Source organism: Pongo pygmaeus, chromosome 4, assembly GCF_028885625.2.
Source record: "Pongo pygmaeus isolate AG05252 chromosome 4, NHGRI_mPonPyg2-v2.0_pri, whole genome shotgun sequence".
In the NCBI taxonomy this organism is placed as follows: domain Eukaryota; kingdom Metazoa; phylum Chordata; class Mammalia; order Primates; family Hominidae; genus Pongo; species Pongo pygmaeus.
The window spans coordinates 135517036-135529949 of NC_072377.2; the positions used below are offsets into that span (position 1 = coordinate 135517036).

Genomic DNA, 12914 nt, shown 5'->3' on the forward strand with positions numbered 1-12914 from the left:
ATCCCCAAACCTAGTTGGGGAGTCTCAGGGAACCCCTGCAACAGCTTGGAAATGTGCTCCCTGCTATTGGAGACATGAAAGACTGGTGCCTGACTTAGCCTGATGAAGCTCAAGTGGTCTGGGGACTAGGAAGTCTGGAAGCTCATTAACTGCTTGGATGGAGAAGCCAAGAGATCACTACGGCATCAGGACTGAGCGAAATGATGCTTTGTGTTTCACCTCAGGTGTGTGTCAGGAGGGACAGAGTGTCAGGGAGAGGTTATCCTCCTTCTCAGTCAACAGGACTATTTACAGGAAGGAAGAGCAGAAAGAGGCTGAGGTGTGTGGTGGATGCCCAGGAAGCAATCCATCTGAGTCCAGGGAGCTGCATAAGAGAGGGCCCAGTAAGAAACCTCTGAAGAGCTCAAGAAGAACCCAAGAGAGAAGCATCGGCTTCATCATCTTCAGATCCACCCTGGAGCATCAGCTTTAACCATCCATATGTCCAGAGAAGCTGAAGCTTCCTAGCCAAGCAGTGCCCTCCCCTACACCTCTGCTCTCTCCTACCCTTAACACTGGCAGTTCCAAAACAGCAGTTTGCAAGATAGGAAGGAGGTGAGATGAGAGAGAGCCAGGAACTCACCCTGTCCCTCCAGCAGGCAGCAGCCTGGAGCAGGTAAAACCTGGGAAACAGGAGAAGAGGGGACCAAGGTCAGATCTTTGTTATCCCATGGTCAGGACATTCTAATTACTGAATTGTGAGTGTGTTCATGTCCTAAAGTGACTATAGGATTGTCACATGAGACTGAGCAGAGAGACTGTGGGACTGCATGAGTCTCAAGATGGACAACCGGGATGTTGCAGGAAAGGCTAACCAGTGGTTTGGGGTTTCTCCCCCTAAATCTGGAAAAATGAACATGAACATCCTTCACCAGGAACAGCTAGCTCATCGCTCAGAAGAAAGGGGAAATTGGATCCAAAATGGAACAGAAAGCCAAGCAGACTGAGGTGGCCAGCCCACAGTCCCCACATCCCGGCGAAATCACAAATGCACACAACTCTTCCTGCGTTTCAAACAAGTTTGCCAACGACGGTAGCTTCTTGCAGCAGTTTCTGAAGTTGCAGACGGCACAGACCAGCACAGATGCCCCCCACCCCCAATGCCAGGGCGCCCAGTGCCCCTCCCAGCACGCCTACCTCCTGCGCCGGGAAGAGATCCCTCCTCATCAGCAGGCGGACAGGCCTAGGGCTGGCCAACCCGCCAGGCCGGTGAAGAGCTACTCGCATGCCAAGCAGCTGCCTGTGGCGCACCGCCCGAGTGTCTTCCAGTCCCACGACGAGGGTGAGGAGGAGGACTAGAAGCAGTGGCTGGAGATCAAAGTTTCACCCCCAGAGGGAGTCGAGACTCGGAAAGTGATAGAGAAATTGGCCCCTTTGTGGCAGAAGCAGGCCCCGAGTTAGAAAAAGTGACTATGGAGGACTACAAGGATAACCTGGCGTTTCCATTTTTGCACGGTAAGAATAGCAGGCAATTCCTCTACTACAGAAAGGAGGTGGCTGAGATAAGAAAGGAAGGGCAGAAGTCGCAGGCAGCCTCTCAGAAAGTTTCACCCCCAGAGGACGAAGAGGTCAAGAACCTTGCAGAAAAGCTGGCCGGGTTCATAGCGGGCGGGGATCCCGAGGTGGAAACCATCGCCCTCCAGAACAACCGCGAAAACCAGGCCTTCAGCTTTCTGTACTAGCCAGCCCAACAGCCAAGCGTCCAACTGCTACTGACAGAAGCTGGAGGAGTTCCGGAAAGCCAATGCCGGCTCCACAGGCACCCTCATGGCACCAGACCCCGGCCTGAAGCGCAGGTCCCCTCCTGAGGCCCTGTCAGGGCCCTCGCCCCCGACAACCACCTGCCCCGCCTCGTCCTCGCCTGTGCCCACCCCCGTCATCCCCGCTTCAGGCGCCCCCGGGGAGCCAGCCTCCGCAGCCACCGTCAAGAGGAAGCCGAAGAGCCGGTGGAGGCCTGAAGAGAACAAAATAGAGCTCTTACCTGCTGAGCTGGTGCAGAGGGACGTGGATGCCTCTCCCTCACCTCTGTCAGTTCAGGACCTCAAGGGGCTCGGCTATGAGAACGGGAAGTCCGTGGGTCTAGCGGGCCTCACGGAGCTATCGTGCTCCCAGAATCAGCAGCTGAAGGACCAGCAGGAGATGCATCAGATGTACGACATGATCATGCAGCACAAGCGGGCCATGCAGGATATGCAGCTGCTGTGGGAGAAGGCGGTGCAGCAGCACCAGCACGGCTACCACAGCGACGAGGAGGTGAACAGCGAGCTGCGCACCTGGGAGCACCAGCTGCAGCGCATGGAGATGAACAAGACGAGGGAATGGGCCGAGCAGCTGACGAAGATGAGCCGAGACAAGCACTTCATCGGAGACTTCCTGCCTCCAGACAGGCTGGAGAAGTTTATGGAGACCTTAAAGGCCTTGAAGGAGGGTCGCGAGCCTGACTACTCGGTGTACAAGAAATTCAAGCTGACCGAGGAGAACATCGGCTACTAGATGCTGATGAGGGTGAGGGCCTCGGCGAGCCAGGGCATCAAGAACCCGGTCAACAAGGGCACCACCGCAGTGGCTGGCGCCGGTTTCGGTATTGACCGGCCAGCCGCTCTCTCCAAGGAAGACGACGAGAACTAGGCCTTCCTCAAGAGGATGATGCCGGCTTACCGCTTCCGGCCCAACCCCCCGGAACAACTCCAGACGGTCTTACTACTGAGTGTTCTGGAAACACGTACTTTCTGAATGACCAGCCGTCCCTGGACTGTGGCATGTTCCGACCTGTATTTCTGTCCACCCCTCCCGTTGTCACGAGTGCCGTGCTGTGTAATAAAGTCCCAGTGCTCATCCAAAAAAAAAAAAAAGAATGAGTAGAGAAATCATGGGACTTCTAGAGTTTTCCCCCAGGGAGAGGAAGTTATCATCACCAAATGAAGTTTAAACACACAGTGGTAAGATTATTTTTATTTAAGCTGTGTTGTTGTCACAATCCAAGCACCACACTTGTTCAGCATACCAGTTGTATAGATATTGTAAGAATGATGACATGTTTTCAGTCTTCTTAATGATAAATATCACTGTGTCGGACATTTATTATGTGCAAGGCAGTATGGTAAACACATTGTACCAATCAACATCCCAGAAAAAAAAAAAAAAAAACAAGGAGACATGGTTAAATTGGGATTTTCTTAGGAAAGTTTAATAAAGGGATTATTTGCAAAGATGTGGCAGGTTGTAGAGATGATGCTGTGCCCTGGAGCTAGTAATGGCAGGGCTGTTACCTGTCCTTAAGCCTGAAGGGAAGAGGGTAGGGAGTAGCTTTCCAGAACACAGAAGGAGAGAGTCTCCTAGAAAGCTTCTGGGGAGGAATAGTGACAGCCTAAGGCAATGCTGCAGGGCAAGCATTCAGGATAAATCCCCAACCTCACTCTCAGCCCTCCCTCTGATCTGTCTGGGCACCCTACTGGCTAAACCAAAAAAAAAGCAAAGGACAAGGGAGCCTGTAGTGGTCCATGCAGGTCAGCTTCCTTGGAAGGGAGACCAAGGAGTAGCAGGTGGACAGTGGATCTGAAGGAAAAAATGACAATGTCTAGTATAAATACATATCTCATTTAATTTGCACAAGAACACTCATTATTCACATTCTGCAGATGAAGAAATCGAGGTCTAGAGACTAAGTAACTAGTTCAAGGTCAGATGGTTAAGTTAAGGAGTCAAAATTAGCATCTAGCTCTCTCCAGAGCCTATGTTCAAAATCATTGGTGTACTATCAATGTCTTATCCTCTAAACATAGAGTCTTTATAAATATCACTATTTTAACTGTCAGTTAAATCATGCTTGCACTGATGTGGTGACCAAGGAAATATTGGCCACAGAACAGAATAGCTAGCAAGTCTTTGGAACAACATAGTTGTTTAGCTGGGCTTTTTTTTTTTTTAATTTTTAACCAAAGTGCTCAAATCTGGGAAAAATCTCAGAGATGAACTGGAAAGGGAGAGTGATCATTAGAACCTAATTTAGGAATAAATCCTTGGAATTTTTCAATCTTTCTTTGGTAAATGTTTCTTATAACATGTGCTCCCCTATCTGACAAAGCCTATAGATGTAGATGGAGCATTATTTTTCTTTAGAAAGAAAGCACTTTAAACTTCCAGGTGCTGGAATTAGATAGGCTGGATATCACATCAAACCAGATGGCAGCAAAGGTGGCATGATCAGCACAAATGTAAAACATGCAGTTTAATTCTTACAAAAAAAGTCCTTCCTTCCAGGTGATTCAAAACCAGCCATGACATGAAACTTTTTTTTTTTGAGAAGACAGAGGTCCTTTAATCAGGGAATCGATATCCATAATTTTCATTCAAAATGGTATTATGTAAAGCAGATTTTAATTCAAAAACTCTCCTGTACACTTATTTATATATACATGTTTTTATACTAAGTAAAATTTTTCCTCATATTTTTATAATGCTACACACACACACACACACAAACTACATGTGCTGTACATTTAAATTTTTACATACATAAATTTATTATAACAAAAAGTAAAAGTGATGAATATTGTTTAAAACAACTAATATACTATTTTTAATTTGGGGGGTTACATAGGGTCTCAAATATTTAATTGTGATTTTAAAAGCTCTAGTAAAGACTTCTAAAGCTAAAACACAATTTGAATTTAAAAAGGAATGATTCTTATACAATTATAAATATTTGCTGTAAATATTTTCCTCACAATGCTGTTTTGACACCATTTTTCAAGTATTAGATTATATTCCTTTGATCAAGTGAAGAAAACTGAATCATTATAAATGACTAGCTGAAAGTAAATCCTGTTCTTGTGTTTCTTTAGCAGATTAAAGATTTGTCCTAGGGAAGATGGCTGGCTTCAGTTCCAAACATAAAAGTCAGGTGTGTGCACACCAACGCATATGTACTTATACTGTAGCTCCACAGCCCTGAAATGTTATTGCCAGATGTTTTTCTATGCATTTTTAGTGATACATTGATTCCCTTAAAAGAATAATTTGGTATCATCCAGGTGTGCCAATAAGATTAAGACACTGCTGTTCTAGAAGGAGGCCAGGAGTATTTCTTTAGTGTAGCTCTTACATGGAAGCAAACATTAGGCATGCAAAAGAACAATCTCTGCCTCCTCCCCACCTTATCACACCTAGGTGTCCTAGTTCTGGAAGTCAGAAGTCGGAAATGGATCTATGAGGCTGAAACCCAAATGTCAGCAGAGCTGTGTTTCTTCTTTTTATCTTAGGGAAGTAAATCTATTTCAATGTTTTTTCCAGTTTTCCTGCATTCCTCGGCTCAAGGCCTCTTCCTTGAGTCCCTCTGCCTTCTTTCTCTGTTGTTACATCACCTTCTCTGTCTGTGATACTTCCACTTCCCTCTTACAAAGACCCTTGTGATTACATTGGGTTTGGCTCATCCAGATAATCCAAAATAACCTCCTTATCTCAAGAGTTTCAACTTAATCACACCTGCAAAATCTTCTCTTGCCATCTAAGGAAATATATTCGCTGGTTTGAGGGATTAAGATGTGGACATCTTTGGTGAGCCATTATTGTGTCTACCACAGGGGGTAAATTTAAAAAGTATTTGGGAGGATTCGTTAATTTATGAAGATGGTGTGGGATGAGCGAGGGAGACAGTAAATTCTCCCAGGTATATAATTTACTTAATTTTAAGAATAGTGGTGTCATCCACTAAGGTGAAACATATTAGAAAAAAAATTATTCAGGTGTGAAGATTATAATGTTGGGGCATGTAAACTGTATGTGACAACTACAAAACATTTAAGATTACATATGTGGCTTGTGTTTTGTGGCTCATATTAGAGTTCTGCTGGTCAGAGCTACTATAAAAAGTCCTATTTCAAATACACTTGGCCTGTGAAAATTCAAAGCCTCTTCACGATCTCTTTGAATTCCCAAATATTACATAATCATGGGACTTTCTCCAAATATCTGCTCTATACACAACATAAAATTTGTGCTCTATATTAGCCCAAATCTCTCTATTTTGCTCTATATTAGCACAACATAAAATTCAGAACCTTTATCCATTATTTAAAGAAAAAGATATGTATGTGTAGAAACATTATTGATGATATCTGAGTCATAGAATCACACCATAAGATCTGCCTTCTCTTTTGCTACCCATTTTTCTCCCTTAATTCTTTGTTCATTCTTTCTTTTCTTCTTTCTTTTCAGAAACAAAACAATTTCTCTCTTTTTCTCCTGCTTAGTAGTTCAGTTAGCATCTTATTTTGTTGGAGCATGCTTTTGAGATTTGTCTGTCTTCCTGCAATCAGGCAGTTTTCTCCTAAGATAAGGTCGAGTGAATAAAATTTTCTTCATCTTTTATACTTGTAATCAAAGATGAAAGTCACTGGAGTGATTTTTTAGTGTACTCACAGCTCTGATTTTAGTGAGAGGCATAGAGTCACATCTATTTACTCCTCTCTGCTATTACAAAATGTGGTAACCCCTAGTGGGACTTTGGGGAGCACAGTGTAAAAACCATTGTTCTGTTCTCCTGGCTCCAGAGACACCCTACTATCCCAATTTTTCATTTCTGACAAGTCCTCGTCAGTGAACATTGAAGGCTTCTCAACTTCCAGATATCTCTGAAATGCTGGCTTCCTGTTGCTCTCCTCAATCTTTCTTGTGTTTTCATCCAACAGTGTTTCAACTCTGCTCCCTAAAGGCTACATTCATTCAACAGTGTTTCAACTCTGCTCCCTAAAGTCTACGTTCATTCAAATGTAAACCTCCAACACAATTCCCATAAAGGCTTAAGGTTCAAATAGCAGCACACTTGCTAGGTATCTCCTGTTGGCTTGAGCTTCCACAGGCATCTCAACTTCTTAACAAAGACAATTTCAGAAGAGCATCTCAGTTTTGAACCTGGCATGCCAATCCTGGGGTCTGACTTAAGAGCTGAAATTGCCTTATCTGGTTTAGATTCAGTGTTACTGAATTGATTATGGAGTCTGGGAAATCCCGTGAAGTCCCACTGCAAGCTGGAGACCCAGGAAAGCCAGCGGTGTAATTCAAAGGCCTGAGAACGAGAGCTAATACTGTACATTCCAGTCTGAGTCTGGAGGAGCACTGAAGCAGAAGATTTATGTCTCAACTCCAGCAGTCAGGCAGAGATTGGATACTAAACTTATACTGAATTATAATGTAGCATATTTATATCTATTTTTTTAATTCCTCCAGGCATCAATTAACTTGTGTCCTGGAGAAAAATTACAGTGAAAACCACAGGATACTCTTCAGTAACACATAAAAAAAAATTAATGGGTTTAAAACGGTACAAATAACCTAGATTTCAAGATCTAGAGAAAATAAGTAATTTGCATACATATGGTTCCTTGCAAGCAAAAATTGAGACAATTAAGAAAAATAACTGAATATGAAAAAATTAAATTCTATACAGCTACAATCTAATTTCCAACAGTATATCAAAGGAACAATTAAGACATGCTTCTTATTTTTAGAAATGTTTTAAAGGGTAAGCTCATCTGGGATTCATAGGAAAATTTTCTTAATTTTTAATGAAACAAATACAAATATCTAAACACTGAAGAACATTGTGCCAAAGGCTTGAGTTTGCAGTATTAGTAAAAATTTGTGCATACCCTTCTAAGCAACAAGAAAAGACATTGCACATTATTACAGAGTGCCTGTCTTCCAATCTGCTTAAAAGGCTTCTCAGACATTACAAAGTGTCGGTTTTTAAGTGCATAAAACTTGGACGGGGGCTTGAAATCACAGACAGATAAGAATAAGTTTCCTAAAGATGGATTTAACCATGTCTCCTATTTCATAAATTTGACCAGTCGGAGATTCACCTGGCCAGTGGCCAACTGTTCCAGCCATCCACAATGAGGCTCCAGGCATGCAAGGGAAGAAGCCATCTTGAATGTCCAGCCCAGTTGAACTTCAGATGACTCCAGCGCCACTACCTGCCTGCAACTGCATGAAAGAAGGTGAAAATTGCTGAGATAAGCACAATCAAGGTACAGAACTGTGAAACAGTAATTAACTGTTTTGATTCACCACACTTTTTGCTAGTTTGTTATATAGCAGTAGATAACTGAAATACTGTATATAGCCTATCTTTGGAAGAGTATATACAACTTTCAATCCCATCTAATTATTCTTTACCAACAACCATGAAAGATATAGTTTGAGGGAACATATTTGGAAAGATTTAAATAAGGCATGACATTTCTCCATTCAACATTTAAAGAATTTGAAAGATAGCCTACTGACAAGTTATCAGTTGGCCCAACAGGACACCCAAATGAATTAGATGGGCAAAAAGTCAACATGTACATTCCTCTTAATATTTATGATAATAAGGTAATTGAAGATGCTTCCTTCGACAAAATCATAAGGAACCATCAGATCTCCAACTGAGAAATATTGATAGGTAATTGGAGTTTGGCTCCATCAAACCTAGTACAAAAAGCAAACAAGATCTGCTGAACAAATTCACCTCTCCAAAATAGAAGCTGTTTTTTATATGAAAAGAGATCCAGTTAATTATCTCATCTTCTAGCCAAGGAGTTTACAGGGAAACCACTGGGCTGATGATCTGATTTTGGTCTTGTTGTATTTGCTGGTGAAAAGAGTTCATTAAGTGGATGGGAATTTTGAGTTACCTCAACAACTATCATTGCTCAGCAAAAAAAAATGAATTAGAATATTACCTAACATCAATTCTAAAGAAGCCACTCTGTAAAACCATAGGATCTTACTTCTGTTACTGTTTCTTTTGTGGCTTAGTTCTGGTGTTTGGGGAGTAGGAAGGGTAACTCTTAAAGATCCGCCCAAGAATGGTGTTAGATAAGTATTTAAGGAGCTGTGAACTTTGAGTGCCACACAGAAAACTGAAGAAGTACCCAATTATTTTTAAAATTGGAGGGTTGTTAGTGGGATTAGTACTATTAGTGCTCAACATCACTAATTTCTGTTGCCTCCTCAAGGACTCGGTTTTAGAAAGGCATGCAAAAATAACTAATTTGGATTCCTTGACCATGGTAGGGGTTCTCTATGCATGAAACCCTTAATTTGTAGAATTACAGGGATGTTTGGGGTCTGTTATATTTAGTAGGCTATTATTTGCCTTGTAGGCTAGCATGGATTTTTTAGTAATAAACTAACATTTTCAAATAATGTGAGATTTAACTAAGGAAAGTGAGTGTATTCCCACTAACTTGACTGTTACACTGGTTTCATCACACTGAAGTATTTCACTACATACTGACCTGTCAGAAGTGACAGTATGCAGAGAATTTACAAAATTTTTACCATTAAATTTAAGACATTTCTGTTTTACTTTCAACCAAGAGCCCTAAGGACTAAAGCATCATCTGATATTAGTTTTCTATTGGTTTCAGAATCTGCCACAGAAATAATAGGTTAAAACACTGGGAAAACATCATAGGCCAGCCCAGTTAGGCTCACTATCAAGGCTCTACTTCATTTATTTGAGATAAACATGACAATGTATTTTTCCTCTGTCTTTTCTATGCAAAAGGAAATAAATTTTCTTTACAAAATTGGGAATGTGTTGTGCCAAAATAAAAGATGTAAGTATATATGGAAATTTAGTATGTAACACCAAGATGGCATTTCAAGCTAATGGAGGAAATGGACAGTATTTTCTTTTTCTTTTTTCTTTTTAATGTTTTTAATTGACAAAAATTTATGTATTTATGATATACATAATGTTTTGATATATTTATACATTGTAGAATGGTTAAATCAAGCTAATTAAATTAGGTTTGTTCTTTAAATGGTTGTGTCAAACAGCTAGCTGTTAAGAAAAAAAAGCAAAGCTAGACCTACGACTCAATAAATTCTAGACAAATTAAATATTTAAATATTAAATTATGAAATTTAAAAAGACTCAAGGAAAATATGGAAGACTTTTTTTTAATTTAATTTTTCATAGGGGAGGAAGATGGCTGAACAGAAGCTCCCACCAATTGTCCTCCCCACAGGAACACCAAATTGAACAACTATCCACACACAAAAAAAGCATCTTCATGAGAAGCAAAATCAGGTGAGCAATCACAGTATCTGGTTCTAACTTCACATTACTGAAAGAGGCATTGACGAGGGTAGGAAAGACAGTCTTGAATCACCAGTGCCACCCCTCTCGCATCCCTCAGGAGTTGCCTCCTTGTATAAGAGAGAATCTGTGTGCTTGGGGGAGACAGAGTGCAGTGATTGTGCGACTTTGCATTGGAACTCAGCACTGCCCTATCACTGTGGAAAGCAACACCGTGCAGAACTCAGTTGGCGCTTACAGAGGGGACATTTAGACCAGCCCATGCCAGAGGGGAATTACCCATCCCAGAGGTTGAAACCTGTGTTCCATTCCTGGGCAAGTGCTAATGTTATGCTGGGCTTGCAGCAGTTAAACTTAGGGGCACGTGACCTAGTGAGCCACCAGCCAGAGTAGCCAAGGAAGTGCTTGCACCACCTCTCCCCCAACCCTAGCCAGCACACCTCACAGCTCCAGGAAGAGATCCTTCCTTGCACTTGAGAACAGGAGACGGAAGAGTAAAGAGGACTTTGTCCTGCAACTTGGGTACCTGTGCAGCCTCAGTAGGATAGGGCACCAGGCAGAGTCCCAAGGCCCCCATTCTAGGCCTAGCTCCCAGACATTTCTAGACACATCCTGGGCCAGAAGGGAACCCACTGCCTTCAAGGGAAGGATCTAGTCTTTGCAGGTTTCATTACCTGCTGACTAAAGAGCCCTTAGTCAAAGCAAATGCAACAAAACCAAAAATAAATAAATGGAACCTAATTAAACTAAAAAGTTTCTGCACAGCAAAAGAAATAATCAGCAGAGTAAACAGACAACCCACAGAGTGGGAGAAAATATTCACAAACTATGCATCTGACAAAGGACTAATATCCAGAATCTACACATAACTCAAACAAATGAGCAAGAAATAAACAAATAATCTCATCAAAAAGTGGGCAAAGGACATAAATAGACAATTCCCAAAAGAAAATACACCAACAGCCAAAAAACATACGGGAAAAATGCTCAACATCACTAATTATAAGGGAAATGCAAATTAAAACCACAATGCAATATCACCGTATTCCTGCAAGAATGGTCATAATTTAAAAATCAAAAAATAATAGATGTTGGTGTGGATGTGGTAAAAAGGAAACACTTTACACTGCTAGTGGGAATGTAAATTAGTACAACCACTATGGAAACTATGGCGATAAAGAACTAAAAATAGAGCTACTACCAATCATCCAGCAATCCCACTGCTGAGTACCCAGAGGAAAAGTGATTACATGAAAAAGACACTGCACATATATGTTTATAGCAGCACAATTCACACTTATAAAAATATGCAACCAACCTAAATGCCCATCAACCAACGAGTGGATAAAGAAAATGTGGTACATATATACCTTGGGATACTACTCAGCCATAAAACTGAATGAAATAATAGCCTTTGCAGCAACTTGGATGGAGCTGGAGGCCATTTTCTAACTGAAGTAACTCAGGAATGGAAAACCAAATATCGTATGTTCTAACTTATAAGTGGAAGCTAAGCTATGAGAATGCAAAGGCATAAGAATGATATAATGGACTTTAGGGACTCAGGGAGAAGGATTGGGATTGGTGAGGCATAAAAAAACAACATATTGGCTACAGTGTACACTGTTTGGTGTACACCAAAATCTCAGAAATCACCACTAAAGAACTTATCCATATAACTAAAAACCACCTATATGCCCAAAACTTGAAAGTTCTAAAGAAGAGCCCTTGGTCACTGAATAATCAGCAATGGTAGGCAGTAATCATCATGGGCTGGAGTGAGACTCAAAGATGTGCTGGCTTGTGACCCAGCACATTCCCAGCTGTGGTAGCTAGGGGGAAAGACTCTTTTTGCTTTAGGAAACAAACAGTAAGAGTGAAGCAAACTTTGTCTTGAGCTTAGGTACCAGCTGGGCCACAGTGAGGCAGAACAACAAGCAGCCTCTTGGGGCTCCCAATTCTAAGCTGTGACTCTTAGATGAGATTTCTGGACCTGCCCTGGGACAGAGGGGAGCACACTCCCCTTGAAGGGAGAGACACAGGCCTGGCAGCATTGACCACAAGCTGACAGAAGAACCCTTGGGCCTTGAGTGAACCATCAGCAATAGCCAGAGAGTACTCACCACAGGACTGGGGTGGTAATGGCCATGGAGAGAGATTCCTCTGGTTATGGAAAGGGGAGGGAAGAGTGAGAAGAACTTTGTCTTGCAGCATGGGTGCCAGCACAGCTTCGGTAGAAGAGAGCACCAGGTAGATTCTTAAGGTTTCCAACTCCAGGCCCTTGTCACAGATGTCATCACTGGACCTGCCCAGAGATAGGGGGAGCTCGCTGTCCTGAATGGAAGCACTCAAGGCTGGCTAGATTTGCCACCTACTGGTTGTAAAGTTTTAGGGCTTTTAGCAAACATAGGCAGTAGCCAGGCAGTGGATACCATGGGCACTGGGCAAGACCCACTGCTTTGCTGGTTTCACATCTGACCCAGTTCAGTCCCCATTGTGGTGGCTACAGTTGTGCTTGTGTCATCCCTACTCCAGCTCCAGACAGCTTAGCACAGGAAAGAGATTCGGTTTGTTTAGGAGAAAGTAAGGGAAGAGAAGAGTCTCTGCCTGGTAAATCAGAGAATTCATCCAGATCTTATCCAAGACCACCAAGGTTCTTCCTCTAAAAGTCTGCAAGAGCTACAGCATTACTGGGCTTGGGGTGCCCCTAATGCAGATATGGCTGTAGTGACCAAAAACTTAGATCACAACACCCAAGTCCCTTCAAATACCTGGAAAGCCT

General features: G+C 42.3%; 1 pseudogene; it reads left to right on the plus strand.

The window, feature by feature from the left end:
• The first annotated feature begins 809 nt into the window (after positions 1-809).
• On the plus strand, positions 810-2746 carry LOC129036666 (SURP and G-patch domain-containing protein 1-like; annotated as a pseudogene).
• Positions 2747-12914: the final 10168 nt, after the last annotated feature.